Consider the following 13,169-nt stretch of genomic DNA (forward strand, 5'->3'; position numbering starts at 1 on the left):
CCATGTGAGCAAAACCAGGAGTTCTACCAACAACATCCCTGCACCAAGCCAGCTATGCACTTCCTGGCTGCAGTCACCAGGCAGGGGGGCCCCGTGCTCTCTCTTTCTGTGGTGTCCATGACCCCAGAGGACAGGTTGGCCACTTGGGAGTGCCTGTGCTCCGGTGAGCCACAAAGGCAATGAGACCAAGGGGAAAAGTCTCTCGGCTCGGTCTCTCCCCCGCGCAGGGAGCTATGGGCTCCTTCAGCGAGTGGTTGCTATGCAGCCTTGTTTATTCAAGGAGAGCTTTGCTGAGAGCTGGAGCATGCCAGCAGTGGGGCTCGTGGCCACCCAGCACCCGCTCAGACAGGAGGCTGAGGCCCAGGACTGAGTGGCTGGTGGGGGCCAGGGTGGGCCAGGCCTGGGGCTGCCCCGTCCTTGCCTCCCTGGGCCCATGAGCATCAACGTCTCTATAGAGACCAAGGACCCTGGATTCCTCCAGTGACAGGGGTTTGGCCTCTGGACAGAGAGGTGAGAGGTGATAGGTCCACCAAGCTCTCTGTTGTAGGGAGGTGAATGGGAGGGTGGGTCAGGACCCCTGAAGTCCTTGGAGGGAGGTATAAGGACCCGAACTGGAGCAAGCACAAATGCACAGTGAAAGAAAAAGCATCCTGCCGTGACATGGAGGCTGTGTGACCGTGGGGATGTCCCTGACCCCCTCTGGGCCTTCATGTGGCAGCTCTAGGGGAGGAGGTTGGACTCACTGCTCTCTGAGCACTGCGAGCCACGGAAGGAGGGGCTGGCCTGGGCTGGCCCCTTCCCCGAGTCATGGCCTCTGTGGGCAGTGCTCTCTGCCTCAGGGTGAACCCTTCACAGGGCAATGGCTCCCTGGGGTGCTGCGGGCAATGGTGCCAGGAGGGGTGGGGGCATGCTGTGGGGATGGCACCTGTGCTTAGGGGTGCTGGGGCACCCCATGAGAGCACAGGCCTTGGGGGGGCTGTGTTCTGGGTTTGAATTCTAACCCCACCTCTTTCTGGCTGTGTGGACTTGAGCTCTTTGCTTCTCTGAGCCTCAGGTCTCTCATCTGTGAAGAAGGGTTTCAAAAAAGCCTCTCTTGGTGCTGTCTGTGAGCATGGAGACAGTCAGGAGGGCAGCTGGCACGTTAGCCCATGTGCAGAACGGAAGTTACTGTTGTTGATGCTGTTGTCACGGTGGAGATTGGCATGTTCCTTTCTGGAGCGCATTTCAGTCTCCTGAAACTAAGATTATGCCAGTCACTTCTCCAGGACAAGGGCTGGTGCTGGCAGGGGACCTCAGAGGGCTGCCATTTCCTCAGGAGTGCTGGGAGGGGAGGGACTGGGGCCCGTACTCTGTTGGAGCATCACTGAGGCAGGCCGCAGGGCACTGGTGCCTGGCCCCAGGAAGTGGTATGAGGAGCCCATAATCGCTTCTATCCTGAACTGGGCAGTCCCTCGCCCTTCTCACCAATGCCCTGCAAGAGACGGCCCTGCAGCCTTCTAGCCACAGGCTGGCTCCCAGGACTGGCTCAGTTTCAGCCCATGGAGCCTGAGACTAACAGATTTGAAGAAAGGGGGAGGTAGTTGGGGGCAAGGGATGGAGAGATGTCAACCTGAGCTCTGGAGAGACCTGCCTCTGAGGGCAGTGCGTCCTCCCATTGACCCCACGGCCACCTCAGAGGCACCAGACTCTGCTCACCAGCACAGAGGCTGGAAGTTTATTATTGCAGACAGAAGAATGCATAAAATGCATGCAGAGTGTGAGGAATAATTATAAAGTGAATGTCCATGTAGCCACCTCCCAGGCCAAGAAATAGAAAAACTGGCCGCCTCCCAGAACCCACCCCCATGGGCCCTGTCCTTATCACAGCTGCCCCCCTTCCCCTTAGGGTTAATCATGCTACTAATTTTTCCTTGATTTTCTATCAAGTTTTCCATCTATGTCTGCATTTTTATTTTAATTTAATTTTGCTTCATTTTTTGAGACAAGGTTTCACTCTGTCCCCCAGGTGGGAGTGCAGTGGCGCGATTTCAGTTCACTGCAACCTCTGCCTCCTAGGCTCAAGTGTTCCTCCCACCTCAGCTTCCCAAGTAGCTGGGTGTACAGGTGCACACCACCATGCCCGGCTAATCTTTGTGTGTGTGTGTGTGTGTATATATATATATATTTTGTTTGTTTGTTTGTTTGTTTTTTTGTAGAGATGGGTTTTTTCCATGTTGCTCAGCCTGGTCTCGAATTCCTGGCTCAGGTGATATGCCTGCCTTGGCCTCCCAAAGTGCTGGGATCACAGGTGTGAGCCACCACGCCGGGCCTACACATGCATTTCTAAACACTCGATGTAATTTTGTCTTCCTTTGAACTTTACAGAAGTAGGGTCATACCCTGTGTAGTCTTTTGGGTCTGGCGTCTTTCACTAAACATTACACTGTGGCATCATCCACAGTGTTGAGTGGGGCAGTCGTTTGTTTCATTGCCCTGTAATATTCTATGTTGTGAGTGCACCATGATTTATTCGTTCATTTTCCTGTTGGACATTTAGATTTTTTCCAGATTTTGGCCATTATCCATGGCACTGCTCTGGACACTCTTGAGCTCCTTTCCTGGATCACCTGTGCAAGATTTTCTCAAGGGTGGGTTCCTAGGAGTGGAATTGCTGAACATTAGGTGTGTGCATTTTTAGCTTTATCAGGTAAAGCCAGACCACTTTCCCAAGGGGTTGTGCCCATTTGCATCTCACCTGCCAGCTGTTGTGAGTGCTCCCATTGCTCTGTGCTCTCACTAGCACGTGGCATTGCTGCCCATCTCAATTTTTGCCCATCTTTGTGGGATGGTGGTAGCATCTCGTTTGTATTTTCTTGATCACCAGGGGGTTGGGCATCTGCCCCCAGCCCTTCTTCCTCCCCTCTTTCCTCCTCTGTTGGGTGCCTCCCTTCCTCCGCTCTCTGTGATCTCAGCCCCTCATGGTGCTCAGGCTTTTGAGCCCCATTTTTCTCTCTGCCCTCCCCATTCCTCCATCCTTCTTCTTGGAGGACCAATCACTCTTCCACGTACTTCTTAGTGTTTGAGTTACAGACCCAGGCTCCAGAGCCACTGTCTGGAAGTCTGAGTTTCCCATTTTGTGTTTTAAAACCTCTGGTTCTTGGCCCAACTCACATCCCTTCCTGGGTCTTGGATTTCTCTTCAATAAAACAAAGACAGAAAAAAAAATGTCCCTCCACAGAAGCCATTTACATTTCCCAGGCAAAACCTGGTGTATGTCCTGGAGAGGCACATGCAAAACTCTGGCTCCTATTCAAAAAAGTTGACTTTCTCTTGGGCCATTGGGAAGGGACAGGGCCGGGGATCTGAAGTCTTCTGAGCTTCCTGCAGGGAGGCCTTTGCCAAGAGCCCTTTCCTGGGGTGTGACAGACATTCAGATGCTAGAGTCATGCCAATACATCTTTGCTGAGACTTTGGACAAGATGCTTTCTTGCTTCCTAGTCCCTTCTGGTCCTCCGAGTACATGTGTTTGTTCACAGTCTATAGTTTGAAGATTCAAGCTCCCACTACTGGGCAGGAATCCTCACCTGATCAGCCAAACCCTGCAGAAGGCATTCCTGGGGCAGTGGACCAAGCCATTTTTCATTCGAGACTTCAGAACTATGATCAAGTGCTAGGATAACTCTTACCTTGACGGTGGAAATCTCATGGCCAGCAGAAGACTTCCAAGCCCCAGCCAATGGCTGTGTGATTTCAGGCAGGATTGATGCAGTGGTATCCAACCCCCCCAAAAACCTTAATCCTTGGGAGCACACTACACGGGCTCTGACCAGGCACTGCAGTGGCAAGGTGACCATTTTGGGGAGGCCTTGATGGGAAGCTGGAAAAGGAAGCTTTCCTTCCAGTCCTGCTGAAGGCCTTGCCAGCTGGCAGCCAGTGTGATGCCTATAGGGGTATGGGCCCTGGAATAGGTATTGGCTCCTGATGGCCTTATGTAGGTGTTGTAGACTGAATGCATGTATCCCACAAATGCAGATGTTAAAGCCTAACCCCCCATGTGTTGGTATTAGGACGTGGAGCCTTTGGGAGGTAATTAGATTCAGATGAGATTGTGAGGGTGTTTCTCTCATGATGGGTTAGTGTCCTTAGAAGAAGAGACCAGAGAGCTTGCTCTCTCTCTCTCTCTCTCTGCCATATGAGGACAAAGGGAAGACAGCTACCTGCAATCCAGGAAGTGAGTCCTCACCAGGAGCGGAATCAGCTGGCACCTTGATCTTGGACTTCCCAGCCTCCAGAACTAAATTGCTGGGTTTTTTTTTTTGTTTTGTTTTTCATTTTTTTTGTTTTGAGTTGGAGTTTTGCTCTTGTTGCCCAGGCTGGAGTGCAATGGTGTGATCTTGGCTCATTAACTCCTCATTTACAAGGGAAGAAACTAGCTGACCTCCAAGTCCCCTTACAGCTTGAAATTTAGTGACCAGAGAAAGGCATGGGAAATTCTGTTAAATTACTAGACCAAGTTCTGATTAATCTCTAATTTATATCTGCACCAACACGATACACAAAGGTGGGGGCAGTTCAGAAGATTTTGAATTTTGTAAATTTGTGTATAAGTTACATATGCTTTGTTACTAGGACCACAGCCCACTCATATGGTTCCTTTGTGAATTAGAAAAAGATGTCTCTTTCTCAAGACACTTTTCTTCTATTCATCAGAAAAAGACTGAAATGAATGTACAAATATGTACAGTCATTGTCTAAAACAACATTGCCAGGACTTTGGAGAAGATGTAGTGTGAGGCTTATGCCTGTAATCCCAGCATTTTGGGAGGCTGAGGTGGGTGGATCACTTGAGGTCAGGAGTTCGAGACCAGCCTGGCCAACATGGCAAAACCCTGTCACTACTAATAATACATACAAAAAAATAACTAGTTGGGAGTGGTGGCACATGCCTGTAATCCCAGCTACTTGCGAGGCTGAGGCAGGAGAACTGCTTGAACCTGGGAGGTGGAGGTTGCAGTGAGCTGAGATCATGGCACTGCCCTCCAGCCTGGCCGACAGAGTGAAACTGTGTCTCCAAAAAAAAAAAGATGTAGTGTGAGAGATGTCTCCTTAATTAGGATGCCCTTGTGCAGTGCCCAACCTAGACAATCAAACATGGCGGCCCTGCTTGTCACCTATCTCATTGTTTTTCAAAAACAGCCTAAATAAAACTTTCTCTCACCCTAGGCTTTCCTATATCTTTTAGACCATTAATTCTCACATCAGAATTTCCTGGGGTTGGTGGGGGGCTGTTTTAAATGCTGTGGCCCATCTACCCCCAACCCGAGACACCCACACTGAGCTGCTGTTATAAATGGATGGCCACATTCCTCAGCTGCATTGGGCATAAAACAATTGGGAAGTGCTGCTTTGGGTTTCTGACCACTTCCTCTGCCCTGTCCTGGGAGGTCATTAGATTCACGTGTGAACTGCCTCCTGAACAGACTGTTCTGTTAAGAAAGGTTCTTCCCAGCAACGTGGTACTTGACCCCTGTTGGAAGTGTCCCGCCCCAGCCTGCCCACTGCTTCCTGCTCACCCTCGACAGCTCAGGAAGTGGAAGGACCTCCTGCTGCACAAGGTGGCACCTCGGTGTTACTGTCCAGCCTCAGCCAGGCCTCTGTGGCTTCTTGGCCCAAAGACTTTCAAAAGGGACATTTCCCCTCTTCCTGAACATCTGAACACAGCAAAACAGTTACTAAACAACCAACACTATTAATAGCCACTGTAGATTGAGCTCTTGGGCCCAATCGGCCTATTAAATGTTTCTCATATTTTTTGGAATATTCTCAATAACCTTGGAGATAGATATTATTATTTCCATCTCACAGTTAAATGGAGACTCAGAGAACTTTAATCATGTGCCTGAAGTCACCCAGCCAGTAGGTGATGAAATTTAACCCTGTTGACTCCTGAATGAATGCCCTGAAATACTGCCACCTCCATGAGCAGAAACCATCAGCCCTGACTCTTCTACTTAGTAGCTCTGTGGCCTCAACCTAGTTACTTAACCTCTCTGAGCCTCAGTCGTCTTGTCTATAAAATGAGGATGAAAATATATACTTTCTTTCTCTATTTCCAAAGCTCAGTGGCATAGTATTTGGAAGCACATTGTGTACATTGCCCCGGGCACAAAGCAAAATGGAACTAAGAAATGTTAATTCCTTCACTTAGCTTCTTCTCAGTAAGACTGTCTGGAAGGTGTGCTTTAGTGTTTTTTTTTTGAGATGGAGTCTCGCTCTGTCACCCAGGCTGGAGTGCAGTGGCGTGATCTCGGCTCACTGCAAACTCTGCCTCCCAGATTCACGCCATTCTCCTGCCTCAGCCTCCCAAGTAGCTGAGACCGCAGTCGTCCGCCACCACGCCCAGCTAATTTTTTGTATTTTTAGTAGACACGGGGTTTCACCATGTTAGCCAGGACAGTCTCGAGATCAGCCCGCCTCGGCCTCCCAAAGTGCTGGGATGACAGGCGTGAGCCACCACACCCGGCCAATGTGCTTTAGTTTTGAATTCATTCATTCAGTCACACTACAGTTACTGCATTATTGCCATGAGCCTGGCACTGTTTGTCCCTTTGTCTGCATTCTGTGGAATTGCTGGCTGGCTGCACCTCATATTGTCTGAGAACAGAGTGGTTGCAGGAGTATTAACCCTACCTGATCTCACGATGGGAGGGGAGACGCCATCTGCAGCAGTGGTGGTAGCCCCAGAGCTGGTAAAGGGGCCCAGTTGTGGTGGGGGGCTTCTCATCTGTGAACGGCCTTCCTGCTGGCCCCCACATGCCAGTCACAGCTGGAGTCAGGGGCCTGAGTGGCAGGCGGCCTTGGATGCCCCCACGGGGGGTCTGGTGGTTGTGGACATCAGTCTCCCAGTTGGGGGTGAAGTGGCTCTTGGGACTGCCAGCTCTAGGAGTGGCCGAGTTGAGGGTCAGTGTGGAAACCAGCCCTGCCCCAAACTAATAAAGATGGACATGCAGGTGGAGCCATCCAGGCCTCCTCGCAGCCTGTCGCAGCTCCAGAGAGGGAGGTCTGGGCTCCACTGTAGGCTTGGAAGTCCCGATAATCAGATGGCAATTGAAATCACAAGGGTAGGTGCTGCCTGTAAGAAGCCCTCCTAATAAAGATGGAGGCATCTGGGAGAGGAAAGGAAAGAAATGGTTTGGTTCTTCTAAAGCCAGAATATGTCCCTGCGACTGTTCAGAACTCCACACTCTCGAGTTCAGTTCTCACGTGCAGCAGACTCACGTCCCTCTTCACCGCCAATATCAAGGCCGTTCTACATGCCCTTTCTCTCTTCCTGACCTCTCCCTCTGTAGGACCCTTGGCTCTTCCTCCAGGGTCCAAGGACTGGCGCTCCCATCTGGCCCAGCCTGTGCCCTTCTCCCTCAGCTGTTAACACTGGGTTCCTGCTCCATCAGCTCCCTTCCTTCCCCTTGTCTTCAGCCTTTTCCTTCTGACTCTTTCTCCTCCTCCTGTGAACACGCTCTAGAATCTCCTACCCTGAAAAATACAGAGAACAAACATGCAAACAACACAGCTTCATTCACCCTTCATTCCCCTCCAGCTACTCTCCAATCTCTCTCCTGCCTTTCTCATCCAAATTCTCCAGCAATTGTTTGGTCTCACGGTCTCTATTTAACCTTCCACTCACGCCTGAGACCTCAGCGATTTTCTGCAACCCCCATGCCTCCACAGGCACAGACATTGCTCTCACTAAGCTCCCAGTCATTCCATAATGGTCACATCCAATTGGCTGAGCTGACACCTCTAACCACTCTCTGCTCATCTGGCTCTCCTGGTGCCAACTCCCCTGGCCTCCCTGGCTGTCCTTGCTCACACTCCCTTAGGGCCTCCCCTTCTCTACCCATCTCTGCTCGGTGCTGCTGCTCCCTGGGATGTTCCTTAGCTCTGGGCACTCTCTTGTGGCCAGGTTTTTTTTTTTTTTTTTTTTTTGAGTTAGAGTCTTGCTCTGTTGTCCAGGCTGGAGTGCAGTGGTGTGATCTCAGCTCACTGCAACCTCTGCCTCCCAGGTTCAAGTGATTCTCCTGCCTCAGCCTCTTGAGTGGGTAGGATTATAGACCCGTGCTACCACACCCAGCTAATTTTTGTATTTTTTGGTACAGACGGGGTTTTGCCATGTTGGTCAGGCTGGTCTCTAACTCCTGACCTCAAGTGATCTGCCCACCTCAGCCTCCCAAAGTGCTGGGATTACAGGCATGAGCCGCCATACCGGGCCCAATTTTCATATTTTATTGAATGCAATATTGAAGTGAGATAAGCGTTATCTCCTTTTTTTTTTTTTTCTTTTTTGAGACAGGGTCTCTGTCGCCCAGACTGGAGTACAGTGGCACAATCTTGGCTCACTGCAGCCTCAACCTCCTGCGCTCAAGTGATCCTCCTGCCTCAGCACCCCCAAGTAACTGAGACTACAGGCACAAGCCACCATGCTCGGCTAATTTTTGTATTTTTGTAGAGACGAGGTTTTGCTGTGTTGCCCAGGCTGGTCTCGAACTCAAGCGATCTGCCAGCCTTGGCCTCCCAAAATGCCGGGATTACAGGTGTGAGCCACCGTGCCCAGCCAATTTTTGTATTTTTTAGAGACGAGGTTTTACTATGTTGGCCAGGCTGGTCTTGAACTCAAGCGATCCGCTAGCCTTGGCCTCCCAAAGTGCCAGGATTACAGCATTATTTCCACTTTGCAGTTAAAAGAGCTGCGGCTCAGAGAAGTTTAGCAACGTGCCTTCAGTCACACAGCTTGCAGGTGCTGGATTTTAGTCTTATTCCCTTTCATATCTTAGTACCTATGGCATGTTTGAATGAGTGAGTGCATCTCACATTTTCAGTGGCAGGCCGAACTCTGGAGGTCAGAGTCCCATAAATTGGTCACCTGACAACATCCAGGGTCCTCCCTGCAGGTCTACGGCCTGGGCTGCCTTCCATGAGGGGAGCAGAGGTGGGTGGAGGGGTGACATGTATGTGTATGGTGATTGGAGGCGTGGGTAGCTGTTTCTTATCCTCAGGGAGACAGCATGAGATACAGGAAGGCATGTTCTGTCCGGTCTAAACCCTGCGTATAATCAGTGTCAAATCCTGGTTAAGTTGTTTATTTTCTGTGCCTAGTCCAGAGGCTGGGCTAACATCTCTACATTTCAGTCCTGTAATTCTGTCAGAGGCTCCCCTTCCTTAGGAAGTCCTTCCAAGGCCCCCCTCGAGGGGTCTGCATGAAACTGCAGGTCAGATAATGCCCTTCCTCTCCTTGAACAGTCTTCAGAGTTCCCCTGGGCTGCAGAGCAAGCCCCGACCCTCTCACAGAGCATTCTGGGTCTCCCCCGATGGCCCTCATCCCGCTCCCCAGGCCTGGGTCCTCTTGCCAGACCCCAGACTCACAGGCGCATCTCCTCCACGCTTTCCTCAGGCTGCCTCCTCAGCCTGGACCGCCATTCCTCCCTCCTACCCATTTAGACCCCATTTCCTACCCGTTTTGATCCCACTTCCAGGCCCAGCATGGATGCTGCTTTTCCATGGAGCCTCTCCGGTGCCCTAGTCAGACAGTATGGAGGGTATCCCTGAGTGCTCATGTCTGCAGCAGGGTTACTTCGTCCTGTCGGGCATGACAGTGAACGTCCACCTTCTCTGCTTGGCATTACAGAGAGCATTCGCTTAGAAGTGTGGGCTCGTGGGTGAGAGCTGGAGGGGGTCAAAGGCAACATCTAGTTTGAGCCTCTTATTCTATAGACACATCTGTCTCCTCCGCATGAGAGGGTCTCTGTCACCTGGGTCTGTCTTATAGGAATGGAGGGCTGGCCTGTCATAACTTTAAAGACAGTGTGGGTATATGGACATGCGAGTGTGTGTGTGTGTGTGTGTGTGTGTGTGTGTGTATGTGTGTGTATGAAGGTTGGGGTGTGTGTGTGTGTGTGTGTGTGTGTGTGTGTGTGTGTGTTGCTTTTCCCCAGGGAAGGAGAAGGAAGATTCACACCTGACATTATTGAGCAATTACTATATGCCGGCAATAGGCCTGTTATTTCTAATATTACTTCATTTATTCCTAACCAAGCCCCTTGTTAGGACTTTTTTTTCAGATGAAGAAACTGAAGCTCAGAGGAATTAAATCAGCTTCCCAAGTTTATACAAGAGGGCCCGGGGCAGGATTCCAGCCCCACTGTGTCTGAGCCCACAGCTGGCGTTCTGGGAGTTCTGAGTTGGGCACTCGGGTGCATACTGGCTCGTGGGGTGTGAGACGGGAGGGGAGCCTGGATCTGAGGCCTCTCTTCCGAGAGTGTGTCAGTGGGGGCCATGTTTTTGGTTCCAGAATGAGGATTTGTAAACACCGCCACCTTTCCCCTCCGCCTGGCTCACCCCTCCTTCCTTTCCCTGTCACCTTGGCGTGGGCTCTACTGTTCCCAAGAGCTTTGTCTGAGGAGATGAGAACTCTGGCTGGAGATGTCTCAGAGGTCTCTGAAAGTCGGAGCGGGTGGTGTCGTGACAGCAAGAGAAACTGTGGGAGTGGCAGCCCCAGGGCTGTGGTGGGTGGGAATTGTCTGCCCAGCTCCTTGGGAGCAGGATGGGTGTGGAGCTGCGCGCTCCCTGTGGGCTGTGCGAGGCCTGGGTGGTTGGGGTTTTGTGCTTGGGACTGAACTTCTTTACTGGGCCAGCCCTAGCTAGCTTTTGTTCCCTTTCCACTTGACACTTGAGTCCCCTCTGTCACCTTTCTTCATTCCTGTGGCGCCGGTCACTATGGAACCTCTGTAGCCATAGCGTTAATGGGAGGAGGGGACAACGGTCACTTACCTTGGGTCGCCCCATTCCCTGGGCTGAGAAACGGAGGCTGAGAGGGGAGGAGCCAGCCAGGCAGAGCAATTCAGAGCATCAGAAAGTGAGGACAAGATCCTGGTCACCACAATCCACCGGCTCATTTAGCCCTTTGGGTCAGGGGCTGGCTGTTCTAACAGGGGAGAGTAGCACCTTAGCGTCTAGAGCAGTGCCGGGGGCGATGGGGCCTCGGTGAATGGCACTTTGGGGGTCAGGTGCTCAGTGGTGTCTGTGCCCTGTCCACACTTGTGCTGGACTTCCTGATTCTGACTTTTATAGTTTGGAAATGGATCATTTAGTTCCCACAGGCCCCTGGGCCAAAGTGATTTCCTGGGGTGGTGCCTCTCACTGCGCTCACGTTAGTCAGGCCTGTTCGTCCATAGTAGCTTTGGCCACCTCCTCTTGGGCGGGCACCTAGGAGATCCTGCACTAGACCCTGGGGCCTGAAGGGTCGAAGGTGTAGACCCTGAGAGGGTCTCAAAGGGGCTCTGCTAGAGGGGATGCTTTGGCGAGCCATGGAATGGCTCCCGGTTTCCTTTCCGTACTGCTGGTGTCCTGGGGCCAGGGGGAACCTGGGCTGCCTTGGCCTGTTGACCTCTGACCACTGAGGAGGCTACGGTGGGAAAGCTGTCTTGTTCAGAAGGCCCATTGCAGTAGGGGTGGCTGTTGAAACTTAAGCATCCCGTACCCTCAGGCAGCTTGAGTCTTCTTTTTAGCCTCCTAGAGAGCGATCACTTTGGGGAAACTGAAGCAGCAATGACCACTCTGACAGTCTAGGGTAAGAAATAGGGCCGAGATCTTATTATAAAGTGAATCTGAACTACAGGCCAGTGATTTTTCGATCCTGTTTGAACATCAAAATCAGAAGTTAAGGCCGGGTGTGGTGGCTCATGCCTATAATCCCAGCACTTTGGGAGGCCGAGGCAGGCAGATTACTTGAGGTCAGAAGTTTGAGACCAGCCTGGCCAACATGGTGAAACCCCATCTCTGCTAAAAATACAAAAATTAGCTGGCCATGGTGATACATGCCTATAATCCCAGCTTCTTGGGAGGCTGAGGCAGGAGAATGGCTTGAACCTGGGAGGTGGAGGTTGCAGTGAGCCAAGATCATGCCACTGCACTCCAGCCTGGGTGGCAGATCGAGATTCTCTCTCAAAAAAAAAAAAAATCAGAAGTTAAAGAAAAAAAATCCCTGTGGTCTATTTCCTAGACCTAATTCAGCAGGGGCTGGAGGTGGGGCCTGGAAATCTGTAATTTTAATTGGTTTCCAGGCTATTCTAATCTGCAGTTAAGGAGAACAAAGACTGTAGTTAAATATTGCTTTTCTGCGTATAATTTTCATAGAAAGTATATCCTCTGGTTAGAGATAAGGGGAACAGGTGGGGCTTGCAACTGTCACAGCCCCCAAATCCCAGGACCCCAGCTTGTTTGCTATTAATTCAGCCATGGAAGATCTGTGCCAGTCTGCCACATTCCTGCTGGGCTTTGTCTGGAAACCAGCTGCCTGGCCAATCTCTTGAGCCTCTTCCCTACCTCAGGGGGTGAAGTTTGGGGTGTTGGTGCCTGTGGAATAGAATCTTCCCTCGCCTTGTCTAGGAGAGGCGCCGTGTCTCACAGGGGTTCAGGACTGCTTTTCACCACCATGTGGCCACATCCTTATCCCAGTAGATATTAAACAGAGAGTTCCCCTCTCCCTGGTTGTGAGGAAAATTCTCCTCAGACAGGGAACTCATGTCTTGAGGTTCCAAGCAGTGAGACCAGGCTGGGGCCAAGCTGGGCTGGGTGCTGCGCTGGGCCGGGCACTGGGCTGGACACCTGTGTTTGGGTTGAGGGTTGCTAGGTGCTACTCTGCCTTCTGGGGCCTGGGTGGGGCAGTGGCTGGCTGGCTTCCAGATGGAAGGCAAGTTTCTCAGTTCCTGAGTTGGGATTTGTTGCTCAGGAAAGAGTTGGCACAGGTTCCTGCCCTGTCCCCAGATGCTTTGTGGACGAGAGCTCCTCTCTGGGGTAGAAATTGGGTGCTGTGGGCTTCACCCCTGGTCTTACCACAGATCAGCTCTGGAGGCACCTCCATTACCTGTCAGGGGAAAATGGGTCACCATGATCTCAGCAAAGGATTCATAGAATTGCGTGAAGCTGCAGAGTGTGCAGTGAGACCCTGTCACATGGAAAGAAAATGAAGTTAGGTCAAGGGCAAGAGCTGAGGGCTGACCCAGAGGCTGAGGGGAGGGCTGGAGGGATCAAAGCGTGCGCAATGCAGTGGCTGGTTGAGGGGGTCACAGATGTGGCTTGTTCGGTCAGGTGAGAAGGAGCACCAAGGACGTCATGGAGGTCGTGACCGCGCATCC

The 13,169-nt window shown here is 51.6% G+C and overlaps 1 protein-coding gene across 3 annotated transcripts in view; it reads left to right on the forward strand.

Annotated features, from left to right (window-relative positions):
• Positions 1 to 269: 269 nt before the first annotated feature.
• TOGARAM2 (TOG array regulator of axonemal microtubules 2) overlaps positions 270 to 13,169 on the forward strand; it is a 70,071-nt gene continuing 57,171 nt past the window's right edge. For all 3 annotated transcript variants that reach the window (XM_032753262.1, XM_032172096.2, XM_032753263.1), the window contains exon 1: positions 270 to 510. The gene's annotated coding sequence lies outside the window, so the exon portion shown is untranslated. The remainder of the gene's footprint in view (positions 511 to 13,169) is intronic.

This window comes from Hylobates moloch, unplaced genomic scaffold (genome assembly GCF_009828535.3).
Source record: "Hylobates moloch isolate HMO894 unplaced genomic scaffold, HMol_V3 SCAFFOLD_13, whole genome shotgun sequence".
Lineage (NCBI taxonomy): Eukaryota > Metazoa > Chordata > Mammalia > Primates > Hylobatidae > Hylobates > Hylobates moloch.